The sequence below is a fragment of the Elephas maximus genome, chromosome 22 (assembly GCF_024166365.1).
Source record: "Elephas maximus indicus isolate mEleMax1 chromosome 22, mEleMax1 primary haplotype, whole genome shotgun sequence".
Taxonomy (NCBI): Eukaryota; Metazoa; Chordata; class Mammalia; order Proboscidea; family Elephantidae; genus Elephas; species Elephas maximus.
Window position 1 is genome coordinate 75802236 of NC_064840.1, and position 10565 is coordinate 75812800.

A 10565-nucleotide genomic window follows, 5' to 3' on the forward strand; every position below is an offset into this window, starting at 1 on the left:
AACCACTGCTCTGCCAGGGCTCCATTGCATCAAATTATCCTGAAAGAAGTCACCTCTGATTATGTGAACATGAGATGTTCACCAAGGATAGATAAATGGCAAATCGACAAGCAAAACTTTCCTAGGGACTAACCTCATCCGTTAGTCCTGTAAGTCAAGGTGGAGAATTCTCACTACACAAGAGCGAAAAGAGCATCAGTGCCTGTATCATCACAATATCTATTTTCCATATGTTTCATATTAACTAACTCCAGTTTTGTGAGTACATGATGAGTTTGTACTAACTAACAATGTACGTTCTCAAACTCCCTTGCAGCTATGGGCAGCCACGTGACAGTTTTTTGCAATATAATGGAAGCAGAAATGTACTGAGTGGAGCTTTTACAACTATATTATCTTTGTAAATTTAAAAAAATGGATTCCTGCCTTTTCCCTCTTGTCCTCCTTCTCTTCAGGATACCCATGATTTAGACACCATTCCTGGAGGTGAGGCAGCCACTTAGCAGCCATAAAGGGTAAAAGTCACGCTAAGGTGGACTTTCGGAAGCTAGGAGAAGAATTTGGTCCTCAATGACTTCCTTGCCCAAGTGTGTCAGCTCTGGACTGCCTCGCCCTAGACTTCTGGTCGTATCAGAATTACAGCTTCTATTTGGGTAAGCCTCTGCTATGCTTTCTCTTGACTTAGGCAAAAGCAGTTCTAACTGACACAGCATCCCTGTTTATGGTTTGCTAGCCACAACCAGACTAGATTCACTTCCTGTTCAAAGAAAGAATAAAAAATTTTAAAGCTAGTAGGCAACATAAAAGAACATAGCTTTAAGAATGGATTTTTTTAAAGAACACTACAGGAAATAAGATTTTGGAAACATTACTCTGTGCAGAGCCACAAACCCCGGTGTCAATAGTTAATGTGCTCAGCTGCTAACCAAAAAGCTGGAGGTTTGAGTTCACCCAGAGGCACCTCAGAAGAAAGCCTGGTGATCTCCTTCAAAAAAATCAGCCATAAAAACCCTATGGAGCACAGTTTTACTCTGACACACACGGGATCACCAGGAGTTGGAATCGATGGCAACTGGTATGTGCCTCTGTTCGCAATAGAATTTAAGAAAGAATTGACCCGTGAAATAAGAGCTGAGGGATGAAGTGGTAAGACAACACACCAATATGGAAAGGAACTTGGTTAGGATACAAGTTGAAATAAAAAGAAAAATAAATTAAAAATAAAATGGTAAAACTAATGGCTTCATTAGATTGGAACCACTCAAGATTAGTTCCCCTGAAAAACAAAATCCACACTGCTGAAAATTGAATAGTAATACGTGGAACAAATTTGAACAGCTGCCTCTAATATATAAGAAATGAGCAGAGATGAAGATGACGGAAAAGAAAAAGTAGATGTGGATGAGAGAGAAATGATACGCAACGTTTTAACAAAAACTTCATAAGCCTGAGTTGTAACAGAACAATGTGTTCCTACATACACAAAAAAGGGGGGGGGGAGGGGGAGAGGCTTGAGTCCACAGGTGAGAAAAGTTCAGTGATTAACGGGCAACGTTAGTGAGAACCTAAACCTGAATCAATCCTGGTGAAATTCTTAGTTTTAAGGGTAAACAAAACAGCATAAGCTTAATTCTTAACTAGAGAGGAAAATTTGCCTACAAAGGATAATAAATAAATAAATAGACTGCGCCACAACAATAAGTACCAGGAAACTAGGGACCAATAGCCACGGAGTTTTAAGCGACAAAAATTGTGAACCAAGAAACCCACATTTAAAATGTTTCTTGTATGTAAAGATCAAAGGACAGCATTCTCAGATACACAATGGCTCAAATATCTATCAACTATGTCTTTGAATGTAAAAATTTTAAACATCCAGCTCTAACCATCCAAAGGATTAATCAAAAGTTAATAATTTAATTATGAAGTTACCAGAAAGTACATAACCCGAGAAAATAATCAAATATAGTCATAAAAATTTCAGTACACACAAGTTCATCATGGTATTGTTTATAACAGCTAAAAATTCGAAAACATCCAAATGACCAGATAGACATTACTAGTTAAATGGACTGTAGGACCATATGTGAGGGACTGTTGTTATCAAGTGCCACTGAGTCAGTTCCAACTCAAGGCAACCCTGTGTACAACAGAACAAAACACTGCATGAGGGACTAAGATGTAGCTTTTTAAAACTGTGTTTGAACAATAGTGAGAAACATAGGAGCCATCCCAGTACATGGATAAATGGAAAAAAACAAAACAAAACATAGTGACCATATATATATATATATGTTGATAGGTAAATGAAATATGTTAAAAATATACTTGCATAATTTTTTTATTTTAATAATGTCAGCATTGGGGTAAAAAAATACTGAATAAAATAACACAGAATATTTACTCCGGTTTAGGATGTAATGATTTTTATTTTCTTCTTTATGTTTTTTGTATTTTCTCTAATACATTAAAAAGGAATTGTATTTTTAAGCACTTCTACCTTTCTTCCTTTTGGGCGAATTTTTAGTAGTTTGGCTCTAGTGTCTTCTCTGTGGCTTTGAATCTTCTTTCTATATGTTTTCTGTAATGTCTGGAGTTAGATAAGAATTGAGAACATCAAATCACTAATTAGGTAAAATGACTATGTTTTGATCTGCTTAATTGAAATGGCCGATCTTCATAAATCAAATTAGCCATTTTGCTTATGCCAAGAAAATACTGGGAGATTTATGAGTTTGTAACTTTCTTTAAAACTATGAAATTCCAGAATCTGAACAGGTGTTTTCAACATGGAAACCTTGCCAGCGAAAGCCATAGATGTTTTGGAATTATTGTTTTGCCTCCAATCTTTCCTTTTATCAATTTTTCTTTTATCAATCTTTTGAATTCCAGTTTTTTTCAGTTGTGTTTTATATGAAAGTTTACAGCACAAATTAGTTTTTCATTCAAAGATTTTTTGCACAAATTGTTTTTCGTGACACTAGTTGCAATCCCTGCAATGTGTCAGCACTCTTCCCCCTTCCCTTTCCACCCTGGGTTCTCAGTGTCCATTCAGCCAGTTTTCCTGTCCCTTCCTGCCTTCTCATCTTTGCTTTTGGTCAGATGTTGCCCACTTGGCCTCATAGTATACTTGATTGAGCTAAGAAGCACATTTCTCACATGTGTTATTGTTTGTTTTGTGTTGTTGTTAGGTGTCATCTAGTCAGTTCCAACTCATAGCAACCCCATGCACAACAGGATGAAACACTGCCTGGTCCTGCCCCATTCCCACAATCCTTGTTATGCTTGAGCCCATTGTTGTAGCCACTGGGTCAATTCATCTCTTTGAGGGTCTTCCACTTTTTCACCGATCCTCTACTTTACCAAGCATGATGTCCCTCTCCAGGGACTGGCCCTTCCTGATAACATGTCCAAAGTATGTGAGACAAAGTCTCATCATTCTTGCTTCTAAGGAGCATTCTGGCTGTACTTCTTCCTAGACAGATTTGTTTGTTCTTTCAGCAGTCCACGGTGTGTATTCAATGTTCTTCGCCAACACCATAATTCAAAGGCAACCATTTTTTTTTTCTGTCTTTCTTATTCATTGTCCAGCTTTTGCATGTATATGAGGCTATTAAAAATACCATAGCTTGGGTCAGGTACACCTTAGTCCTTAGAGGGACATCTTTGCCTTATAACACTTGAAAGAGTTCTTTTGCAGCAGATTTGCCAAATGCAATTCATCATTTGATTTTTTGACTGCTGCTTCCACGGACTTTGATTGGGATCCAAGTAAAACGAAATTCTTTACAACTTCAATCTTCTCTCTGTATGTCATGGTTTTGATTATTTGTCCAGTTGTGAAGATTTTTGTTTTCTTTATGTTGAGACGTAATCCATACTGAAGGCTGTAGTCCTTGATCTTCATCAGTAAGTGCTTCAAGTCCTCTTCACTTTCAGCAAGCAAAGGTTATGTCATCTGCATATTGCAGGTTGTTAAGGTTTGCTTTATAGACCCGTCTAATCTTTGGCTGAAAGGTGGGCTGCAATAGTGGCTTCAGTTCTCAGTAGGTTGTCTGGGGACCACAGTCTTGGAGTTTCCTCCTGTCACCATCAGACCAGTAAGTCTGATCTTTTTTTGTGAATTCAAATTTTGTTCTACATTTTTTCTCTCACTCTGCCCAGGAACCTCTATTGCGATCCCTGCCAGAGCTGTCAGTGGTGGTAGCTGGGCACCATCTAGTTCTAGACTCAGGCTAGTGAAAGCTATGGGTCATGTGGTCCATTGGTCCTTTGGACTAATGTTTTCCTTGCTTTTTTTTGTTTTCTTCATTCTCCTTTGCTTCAAATGTGCTAGGACCAATAGATGTATCTTAGATGGCTGCTCACAAGCTTTTAGGACCCCAGACACTACTCACCAAAGCAGAATGAGAACATTTTCTTATAAACTATGTTATGCCAACTGACCTAGATGTCCATCAAGACCCTGGTCTACAGTCCTCAGCCCCAGTAACTCAGTCCCTCAACGCATTAGGATGGTCTAGGAAGCTTCTATAACTTTGCCTTGGTCAAATTGTGCTGACTTCCCCTGTATTGTGTATTGTCCTTCCCTTCATCAAAGTTAATACTTGTCTGCTATCTGGTTAGTGATTTCCTCTCCCTATCCCTCTGCTCCCTCGTAAACAACAAAGGCTGTTTTGTTTTGTTTTGTTTTGTTTCCTGTATGTAAGTCTTTCCTTGGATTTTTATAATAGTGGTCTCATACAATATTTCTCCTTTTGTGATTGACTTATTTCATTCAGTATAATGCCCTCCGGATCCAGCCATGTTGTGAGATAATGCTTTCCAGTTTTGCTGAATCTCACTTAGCTGATCTATGCCTTTTGTATGCCTAATATAGGTTGATTTTCAACAAATATGTAGTAAAAAGAATAGACATTTTTTCAGTAAGCATTGCACTTTTCTATAATAAGCAGTGCTTAGGTTTAACTGAGGGGAAATGTTATTTTATTTTCCTTTAGCTGTTTTCTAGAGTGATTAAGATTTTTATGGTAGAGCTCAGCACAGTAGTAGCCTTTGGCAATGAACTTGGGAGATGAGACTGTCAGTGCAAAGAAATATATGAACTTGTAAAAATGGATTTTTTATGTTATTACCAGGAGGTTCATATATGTGATCACAGTTCTTAACTTCCCCCAGAGACACAACTCACTGTGAGATCTCCAGCAGACCCAGATTTTACTGATTCTTGCTCATCTGCCATGAGAATCTTTTGACTAAACCCAAGACAAACCTTCCAGAGTTGACGATCTAATTCCCGCTCTGCCCCTGGCTTACCAACGATCTCTGATAAGGCATTTATTTATCTGATCTGTGCCTAAAGCCACCTACAAAGGGAGAATATTTTGATCCCAACTCTAGGGTTCTGTGATGGTTAACTAATAATTTATTTTGAAACAAAGAAGACATAGATATGCTTGGAGTTATCGGTATGTTTCAAATAAAGTCTTTAAAATCCTAGATATCCTCACTTTCTCATATCTAATTAGTCACTGTAAAATGAGGAGGAAATAATTTAAGGAGGAAGGGGATTTTCAATAAGCAAAATCAGCACAAGTTAATATTCTTGATCAACAAATCCCTAGCAAAAATTAACATAAAAATTTACTTCACCTCATCCGTGGGTGGGCTTTGTTCTCTTCTTTGAGCAGATGTAACAATCAATTTATTCTTATAAAATTAACCACTGCAGTATTTGGTTATTTTTCTGGTATCAACTTTTTTGCTGGAGTTGCTTGAACCCGAATGAAACAATGAATCCATTTCATGTGTGATTTCATTTCTACAACCTTACTCCAGTATTCTTCTATCCCAGTGTAGCCACTCCATCTTATAAAGAAGACATATACTACTGAGAATATATTTTCTCTCACATGGTTTTCCTTTAGCTTCTCATAAGCTGCCATGTGTTCTATTATTGAAATAAAATGTAGCAAATACCACAAACTGACCAAAAAAGTTGAACTACATAAACGCACAAATCCAAAAAGCTGTGTTTTTATTGACAGGCAACGTAATATGGGGAGCCACAGCCTCTTCCTCTGAAATTTGAGGGAATAAGGATACTTATCACATAGAATTGTTATGAAGATTAAAAGACCTAATCCTTTAAAATTATTACAATAGGGTCTGACACATAGTAAGTAATCAATAAATGTTATCAATTGATATTATCCTATTACAAGCCCACACATCATCCTAATTATATTAATATTCTGAATATCCAATAGGTGAAATCGCATACATTTGTATTTTAAAATAATTTAGAGAGCTGATGACATATTTCTAGAATGTTGTCTTGTCTTGGTCTTCTGTGCTTGACTCAATGAAATAGAAAGAGCTACTCAAAAATACTGAAAATCACTTACAAATCCAAATTCTAGACACCATTTCAACCCTGAACCTGTCTTGTCCCATTTCAACACTACCCAAGTGAAAACAAATTACACTCTTGTTTCAGACATTATCTAATATAATTTGTACCATCCCTGCCAAATATTTAATTGGATAATCTTGATTTAAATTGAAAACAGAAAACTTAAAAGTTATCTACAAAGCGGACCAATAATTTGATTATGTTCAGTGTTATTCTAATGCAGACACCATGATATAATGAAGATACAGTGACCTCAGATACATGGCTGTTTGGCCTGCTGGTAGTTTATAACTGAGTTTGCCTGCCAGAGAACCTGGCATATAATGAGCACTCAACGCATAGCTGCCGTTGTGTGCCATCGAGTCGATTCTGACTCACAGCAATCCTACAGGACATAATAGAACTACCACATAGGGCTTCCTAAGCTGAAATCTTTACTGGAGCAGATCACCAGGTCTTTTCTTCTGTGGTTTGAACTGCTGACCTTTCTGTTAGTTGCCGAGAATTTAACTGTTGCACCATTGGTGCCTATTATTATTTTTATACTCCTAATATTTAAACAAATACCATTAAGCTATCTCCTATTACTACCAAAGTCCTGAATATGCATTACAGATAAATGGGAGAGATGACTTCTAGACAGTTTCAAGGATGACTTTGTGGTAGAATTAAATTTGAGCACTAGATAAATTATTAAGTAGGAAGGATTCTACGTGTTATGTGATAACAATGTTGTTCTAGCAGATGACATAATACATGCCTGACATTCATACTAAGGTGAAGTATTCTATACATACCATGGTGAAGTAACCTATACAACAATTATTTCAGGACCAACCTTCCTTTACCACTCTTCATTTTTAAAATTAAGGAAAAAATATAAAAATAAGACATAAATTCATTTAAGACAAACTTTCAGACCCAAATTCTCAGCAGTGAGAAAAGAGACAAAAGAAAAAAAGAATAAGATAAAAAAATAGATCTTCTGTGAATCTCACTTGGGAAAGAAAGACAAAAATTTAGTCCACTAGAAAAATGTCAATGAAGAGAGAATGACTGAACAGGCAATAGACACTCGTATGTTCTGTCACACACCCTGTGTTTCCTTGTCTGTGCTTGACTCAAGGATACAGAAAGAGTTACTCAAAAATATAGAAAGATCACTTGCAAACCCAGCCCTCAATTCTGCCATCCCTAGATACCATATCCTTCAACCCTGTGTCTATCTTGTCCCACTCTAACAGTGTCCAAGTGAAAACAAATTACAATCCCACTACTTAATACAATTTGACCATTTCTACCAAGAATATCCCAGTTTAATTTCTACCAGTAATGTAACGGCTGGCAGTTCAAACTCACCCAGCCATTCTGTGGGAGAAAGGCCTGGCAATCTGCTCCTGTACCAAAAAAACCTACGGAGCAATTCTACTCTGTAGCACATGGCATTGACATGATTCAGAATTGACTTGACTCAGTGACGTCGGGATTTTTACCAGAATATTTACATGGATAATGTTTTTGAATAACTATTATTTAAAAAGTGTTGAAGAAGCATATAAATAAGAGAGCCATGAATGTGCTTTTATGAAAAATCTATAGAAGGAATACGCACTCTCAGAGTGAGCATCTTCAGGTCACTGATTGAATGGAGACCCAGGAGGAACCATGGGCCTATAATATAGTGCCAGGTGTGTTTCTGTGTCGGAAGATGCCATAGTTTCCTAGTGTTGTAACAGAAATACCACAAGTGGGTGGCTTTTAAGTAACAGAATTTTATTTTCTCACAGTTCTGGAGGCTAAAATTTCGATTCAAGGTTTCGGCCATGTCGACTCCTTCCTGGTAAGTAGTCCCAGGTGTGACTTGATTTCTTGGCTTGTAGACAGCCCTCCTATGGCATCTGTCTTCCCCACTTGTGTGCATGTCTTTGTGTCTAATCTGCTCTTGCTATAACTCAGAAGTAATTAGATTTAGAATCTATCCTGCTCAGGTTAGATCTAATTAACATAACAAAGAAAAGTCTAATTCCAAACAGGGCTACATTCACAGGTATGCTAAAAAAAAAAAAAACCAAACCCATTGCCTTGAAGTCAATTCTGACTCATAGTGATCCAATAGGACAGAGTAGAACCGCCCTGTAGGGTTTCCAACGAGCGGCTGTTGGATTCAAACTGCCACCATTTTGGTTAGCAACCATAGTGCACCATAGCTCTTAATCACTGTGCCACCAGGACTCCTTCACAGGTAGAGGAGTTGATTTCAACACACATTTTGGAGAGACACAGTGTAATCCAGAAGGGAAAGAGTTCCAAAGAAATATATAAAATCACTTTCACCCTTAAGTACCCTTCTATTTGGGAGAAACATAAGTTTAACAGAACAAGACAGTTGATGAGTTCTAAATCTCTGAATTTCTAAAATTCACGGCAGCCTCTTTCATCTCTGGATCTTCAGTGTATAGCAGTACTCAGTGCTTGGAAAGCAGCGAGTGGTGAGTATTTAATAAGCACTCGTTGAGCAAATGAGCAAAGAAAAGGAAGGGCACAGCTTAGAAAACCCAAGTATAGTTAGTAGAAGTGAGAGAGAAAAATGTTACCTTTCATCTTTTCATTTCATCAAGCCTTTATTGAATTCCTGTACTTTAGGACCAAAATCTCTGGGGATGCACAGATAGATACAAAATGAACACTACCTTCAACACTGCATGTTGTTGGTAGTGATTTTAAATGAAGTGAAAAAATGCAGGGCCAAGAAATATTTATTTTACAAAGAAAAAGGGAATAAAGGCAAAGTATAGCAGTCAAGATTGCCCACAGACCTGGGAGACACTCTCTGCCAGTTCTTCAAAAAATGTTATTCTGAGAGTAAGACTAACATGTCTCAGGTAAGATGTGCAAAGAGTCTAACAGAATTGAAATATATTTCAATATATATTCATAGATGTTCTATATACGGCAGCCCTTGTTAAATATGACTATAGTGAAATGAAACAAGGGGGTGCAACTATGCAAAAATGTACAGTTAAAATTAAAGATAAATATTACGTATAAAAAAGATGGAGAAACAAACTTTTTGTCTACATAAAAATTAGTATTTGTCATTTCAAGATGGCGGACTGTGTGTCTGTGCTTCTCTTCCTCCCTTTTGGGATCCTGTTTAAATAACAACAAAAGCTATCATCCAACAGCAACAAAGAGAAAAGCTGGGAGTCAGCAGTGACTGAAATATTTCAGCAAAGTTCTAGGAAAGGAGAGCCTGCAGTGTGGGGAGTGGAAGGAACGAGAGTGTGCTGTAAAGGCGGTGAATACGACCAGCCTGCTCGTCAGAAATCTCAGAAGCATCTGGACATGTAGACGGTTTTGAAGAGGATTGCAGTGAGAAATTGAGCACGAGGAGATGGGTTAAAGGTCTCTATGTGGAATTTTTAACTCACCCCCACTTACATCTATTGAACGAACACAGAGTGCCTAGCAGCCAGTCATTTATGCTCCAGAGAAAAAGAAAAGGTCTTCGCTAGTAATAACATAGTAATAGAGTAAATTATCTCCAGAGAACTAGGGCAGCTAATGTAAGTGTTGACACTCAGAGTAAAGTCCTCTACAGCTGGGCATTTGTGCTCTGGCGTGAAGACCAGCTCCTGGACTGTTCTTACTAGAACAAAGCCCGCCAACCCACTAGCCCTGCCCCTGTACCCAGAACTCGCAGCCAGCCTTTCTATTCACACATTCTTTGATATGGGCAGAATCGTGTCTCAGTGTTTCCAGTCCTACCAATATGTTAAAAGTCCCAAACCTATATCACAAGCCCAAATCCGTGTTTTGCATAATTTTGTGGATAATCAACAGTAATTTCAAACCTGAAAAGCAAAGAACTCCTGATCCACTCCTCCAATCTCTTCCCTGACCTATTCTATCTTAGTAAATGGCACTATCAGCCCTTCAGTTGCTCAAGCCAACTCTGTGAGTCTTTATTCATATCTTCTTGTCCTCAGTCCATAAACAACTTGTCATGTTTGACTACAAAAGCTGTTCCAAACCATTTCACTGAGATTGCTGGGCACAAACCAACTTCGACTTTCATCTGGATTTCCACGATAGTCCTTTAACTGCATCCTGCTCCCAACTTTTATTCTGATTTTCTATAAGGCATTCT